Raw genomic sequence first — 6,000 nt, forward strand, 5'->3', positions numbered from 1 at the left:
TTTTGAATTTCTTTTGTTTTCAATAATTCTTACTTGTGACGAACGAGGAGACATATGGAAGACTATTTTTATATTAGTAACTAGCTGAAGTCCGACTTACAACAACTTTGATCAAGTAAAACAATACCAACGTCAAGAGAATTAGAAAAGGTGATCTATTTCCTAACAATTAACTAGCACATGTTAACATAGAAATCAATAGTAAACAAGTACATTTCTGGATTATAATCAAGAGAATGACACCTACATTATCTAATATTTCATAATTGATATAAGTATTGAAACTTAATCACATGTATGTTTTGAAAGATTGCACAACAAGCTATTTTGTTATGTCTTAGATATTTGTACATGTTGAGGGTCATCTCTCTCTCTCTCTCTCTCTTGGGTCAACCAGGATAGGGATTTGTATAGGATAGAAGCACAAAAATATTTAATAAGCCTTCAGTTTGGTTGTTGTTGTATGTCATGGATGGGGGTATTGTCAATATGTATCACATGTTAGCCAATATATAGGATTTTAACCTAATTGATACACCTTATAATAATCAATACAAGTCGATACAAGTGTCGCATGCCACCTGATACACCTAATACATATCGAATTTTAAGGCTCCCAATACATATTGGGAATCTAATACGCCCATCACTACTTTGAGTCACACACTATCATTATTTATCAATTTTTTGGTAAATAATTAAAATTTTGTTTACATGGCATTTTTATTTGGCATTAAACTTTGATTTTATATTAAGCGAAGTACCTTTCTCAATTGTGAAATACCAAGAATAATGATTAATTATACTTCTAGTTATTTCCTCATATTTTTGCCACACATGTTCATGAAGCATTGGCTAATTGTTATCTATAACTAGAAATCATTTTATTCAAGTTGATCAAGTGTTTTCTACCATCTTCGACTTCTTTATACAAGTTTTTGTGAGTGATTTTGTCCAAGTTTTTACGTTTACTTAGTTTATTATATAGTTGTGTTGCCTTCAACCTTAGTAAGTCAAATGCATGTTGTCTCTCAGTTCCCATTTAAAATATATTTGATGATATCAAACACTTAAAGTCATCAATGATATGCATTAAGTATACTTTGACTATACAACAAGCTCCTAAGGAAATTTCTAACATCAAAACCGCTCAATTAGTTAAGGACCGTCTGACCAAAACTTTGAAGAAGGGAATAAGTAGCGAATGCTAGAAAGCATGTTGTCTGAATGGCCTAACAATATCTGTTTGACAAAACAAGAGAACTGTTATGGTCCCTAACCATGGATCTCGTGACTCAGCGAAGGGAGAAATCGTTTAGAGGTGTAGGGGTTAAACCAGGATGGCTTGACTTGCCTGGTACCCTATGTTGGCGAGAAGAAGATGGAAGAAGGAGAAGGAATGAGGAGATGAAATCAGGTTCATCGAGGGGAGACCTGTACCCTTGGGTTCGTCAAGGAGAACACCAGTCCTAGGGTTCTTTGGAGGAGCACGCTGATCCTTTTCTAAGTGAAATTCAACTTGCTTCATTCATTTCTGTGAGCCCTTTTAGAGGCTAACCACGCAAAGGAGTCCGAATGGAAGTTTTACAAAAATGCCATCGCTGGCTATAACCTCTTACCACATAACTAAACAAAGTAAAATTATAAATCCTAAAGTGCTTGAATGTGCCTCCACCCTCTGAGTTACCAACTTATCCGCGTCGCCTCTGAATGACTCGTCCTGCTATCGAGTCCACAATATCACTCCCCCCCTTGGAGAAAGAGCTTGTCCTCAAGCTCGAAGGTAGAATAAACTTGTTGAAACATGTCCACATCCTCCCAAGTGGCCTCGGTTGCATCTGTGTTGGTCCACTGAACGAGTACTTCCCACCTGTTCTGGTTCTATATAGCACTCAAAATAGTGGCTGGAGTGAGAGAAACTCGCCCGTCCTCAACTGGAGGCAAAAATGGAGTTGGAGGTGGTGTTGGTTCCTTGAACGGCTTGAGAAGGGACACATGAAAAACATTGTGAAGCTTGGAATCTGGTGGAAGCTGTAGCTTATAAGCCACCTGGCCAACTCGCTGAAGAATAGTGAAGGGCCCAAAATATTTAGGAGATAGCTTGTGTTGACGGCCAGCAATTGAATTTTGACGGTAAGGCTGGAGGTGGAGCCACACTACATCACTTGGATTGTATTGAACATCCCAGTGCCTCTGGTCATAATATTCTTTTATGCGAGCCTGAGCTTTCTGAAGGCGTTGGACAACATATGTCAGCAATTGATCACGGTCCATAAGAGTCTAGTCAACAACATCAACTCTGGTGGAACCGGAAACATAAGAAAGCAAACGAGGGGGATCCCACCCATATAATATTCGGAAGGGGGTATCTTGTAAGGCAGTGTGGAAAGATATATTATAGCAATACTTCACCCAAGGAATCCATTCCACCCACTATTTAGGACGATCGCCCATAAAACACCTGAAATACATTTCAAAGGTGCGGTTAACTACTTCAACTTGGCCATCGGATTGAGGGTGATAAATTGAGGAAATTTTGAGTTTGGTCCCACATAACCTGAAAAGGTCTCTCCAAAATTGGCAAGTAAAGACGACATCCCTATCACACATTGGATTCCAGAATGCCGTGTAGGCGAACAATATTTGAGAAGAACACTTGTGACACGCTTGCAGCTGTATAAGGGTGCTCCAATGGGATAAAGTGGCCATATTTGGAAAACATTTCGACCACCACACAAAGGACAGACTTTCCTGAAGCCTTAGGGAGGCCCTCAATGAAATCTATAGAAATGTTAGACCAAATCTGTGTGGGAAGATCGAGTGGTTGAAGAACACCCGCTGGGCTTAAATTTTCGGCCTTGTTCCATTGACAAACTTGACAAGCAGCCACATAAGTTGCAATTGTTGATTTCATACCTTCCCAATAAAAATCATCTCGAATCCGATGTAACGTTTTGTGAAGGCCTTCATGAGTGTTGTCATGATAAGTTGATCATACCACTGCCACCAAAGGGGAAGAGGAGGATAAGTAGATGCGCCGATTATATAAAATGAGGTTGTCTTGATGGGACCATTTGGGAAGAATTTTCCCAGCAATCTATTGAGATAGGTCTTGAAGTGCTGGTGTGTGTTGGATTTTCTCTTTTATTGAATCAAGTAGGAGAGGTTTTAGATGACAAATGGCACAAATTCGTTGTGGTTCTTCTAAACGGCGGCAGAGTGCATCAGCCACTTTGTTCAATGTACCCGCCTTATGTTCCACCGTAAAGTCAAAGCCCATTAATTTTTTAATCCAATGTTGTTTTGGGGAGGTGGATATCCAGTGGTCCAACAAAAATTTCAGACTATAGTGGTCAGTGCGGATGATAAAAAATTTGCCCCACAAGTAAGGCCTCCAATGTTGAACTGCCTTCGCTAATCCAATGAGTTCTCGTTCGTAGGCTGGTAATTTGTGACGGTAGTCTACTAGTTGACGGCTGAAATAGGCAATAGGGTGCCGGTATTGTTGAAGCACCGCCCCAATACCTCCTCCCGAAGCATCACATTCTACCATAAATACAGCCTCAAAATTTGGTAACTGCAGTACTGGAGTGGAGGCCAATGCTTGCTTGAGTTCATGGAATGATTGGTCGGAGGCTTCATTCCACTGAAAAGCATTGCGTCTGAGAAGCTTTGTTAAAGGAGCAGCTAATGGAGCATAATTCTGGATGAACTTTCGATAATTTCCTGGTAAACCCAAAAATCCCCTTAGAGCTGAAATGTGGTTCGGTTGGAGCCAATGAGTGATGGCTCTAATTTTTTTTGTGTCCACGGTCACCCTTGTCGATGTTATGATGTGACCTAGATAGGCCACCTGAGTTCTTCCAAAAGAGCACTTGGAACATTTCAAGTAAAGATGATGTGCTCGAAGAAGTTGGAAGACAACTCTTCTAAGTGTTGATGCCAAGACTTGCTGAAGATTAAAATATCGTCAAAGAATACTAAAACAAAATTTTTGAGATAAGCACTAAATACCTCATTCATTAAGGCCTGAAAAAGTGGAAGGAACATTGGATAGACCGAAGGGCATCACTACAAAATCAAAGTGGCCATGATGAGTACGAAATGTTGTCTTCTCAATATCTGGAGGATACATTCTTACTTGATGATAACCTGACCGCAAAATCCAATTTAGTGAAAAATTGAGCACCATGTAATTCATCTAGTAACTCATCCACTACTGGTATCAGAAAATTGTCTTTGATCATCTTGGCATTCAATTCTCGTTAGTCCACACAAAACCTCCAAGTTTTGTCATGTTTCTTCACCAGAAGGACAGGAGCAGAGAAAGGGGACTTATTCGGTCGGATGAGGCCTTGTTCCAGCATAACTTTGCATTGACATTCAATTTCAACCTTTTTTAGGTGTGGGTACCTATAAGGGCCAACAACCACCACTTCTGACCCAACCTTCAAACAAATCCGATGGTCACAATGTCTCAAGGGCGACAGACCAGCAGGTTCCTGAAATAGGTCGGTAAATTCATCCAACAAGTTGTCTAAAGTGTTGTCCGAAGTGTGCTGTTGTTGGAGTCCATGTAGATGTGTTGGAAAGTCAGCCTTACGACCTTGTAATGTAACCTGGTGCCCTTCAAAATCAAAGCTCATAGTCAAAGCCGTGAAATCCCACAAGATGGACCCCAATGTTTGTAGCCATTTGATGCCCAAAACCATGTCAAATCCCGCTAGTGGAACAATAAAACATTACGCAGAAAAAGGGTTACCATCAATAGAAAACATTAACTCACACCTTGCTGACCCCGTAGCTAGGAACCTTTTCCTCATTGGCAACAAAAACCGAAGCAATTCGCCGAGGTTGAATCTGAAGTTGTAAATGCTTGGCTGCTGTGAAACTCAAAAAATTATGAGTAATCCCCGAGTCCACAATGCTTAATAGGTGCTGATCTCGGACTAAAGGACACAGTTGCATTGTCTCAGTGGACTAGAGGCCTGTTATTGCATGCAAGGAAAGGGCTAGTTCTTCAACCTCAGGTTGTTCCACCACTAGGCCTTCATCTTCCTCATTCTCAACTTCCAACCAAAATAATTTTTTACATTGATGGCTGAAATTGTATTGCTCATCTTAATTGTAACATAACCCTTTAGCTCTTCAGTCTTCCATCTCGGTCTTGTTCAGCTTCCGGATGAATGCCGGAGTGGAAGTATGGGTCTTAGTTGTTGTAGGATTACTGCAAGCAACATTACTTCTCCACTGCTGGGCTATGGTGGCCAAACCAGAATTATCCCCCCCATCCCCCTTCCCCTCTCCTTGTTAAATTGCTGACCCCGTAGCTAGGAACCTTTTCCCCATTGGCAACAAAAACCGAAGCAATTGGCCGAGGTTGAATCTGAAGTTGTAAATGTTTGGCTGTTGTGAAACTCAAAAAATTATGAGTACTCCCTGAGTCCACAATGCTTAATAGGGGCTGATCTCGGACTAAAGGACACAGTTGCATTGTCTCAGTGGACTAGAGGCCTGTTATTGCATGCAAGGAAAGGGCTAGTTCTTCAACCTCAGGTTGTTCCACCACTAGGCCTTCGTCTTCCTCATTCTCAACTTCCAACCAAAATAATTTTTTACATTGATGGCTGAAATTGTATTGCTCATCGTAATTGTAACATAACCCTTTTGCTCTTCGGTCTTCCATCTCGGTCCTGTTCAGCTTTCGGATGAATGCCGGAGTGGAAGTATGGGTCTTAGTTGTTGTAGGATTACTGCAAGCAACATTATTTCTCCACTGCTGGGCTATGGTGGCCAAACCAGAATTATTCCCTTCCCTCCCTTCCCCACCCAACCCCCCCCCCCCCCCCCCCCCTCTCCATCCTCCTTCCCCTCTCCTTGTTAAATTGGTCTACGTGCTTGAATTTTTTGCTTGGCTTCCAAAGTTCTGGCCAAATTCATGACTCTTGGTAAGTCCAGAGGTGCGAGGAGTTCCACCTCTAATTGGAGTGACTCAGTTAA

Source organism: Aristolochia californica, unplaced genomic scaffold, assembly GCF_029961685.1.
Source record: "Aristolochia californica isolate CCGP_79_NKW_82.1479 unplaced genomic scaffold, dmAriCali1.0.hap1 SCAF_15, whole genome shotgun sequence".
Lineage (NCBI taxonomy): Eukaryota > Viridiplantae > Streptophyta > Magnoliopsida > Piperales > Aristolochiaceae > Aristolochia > Aristolochia californica.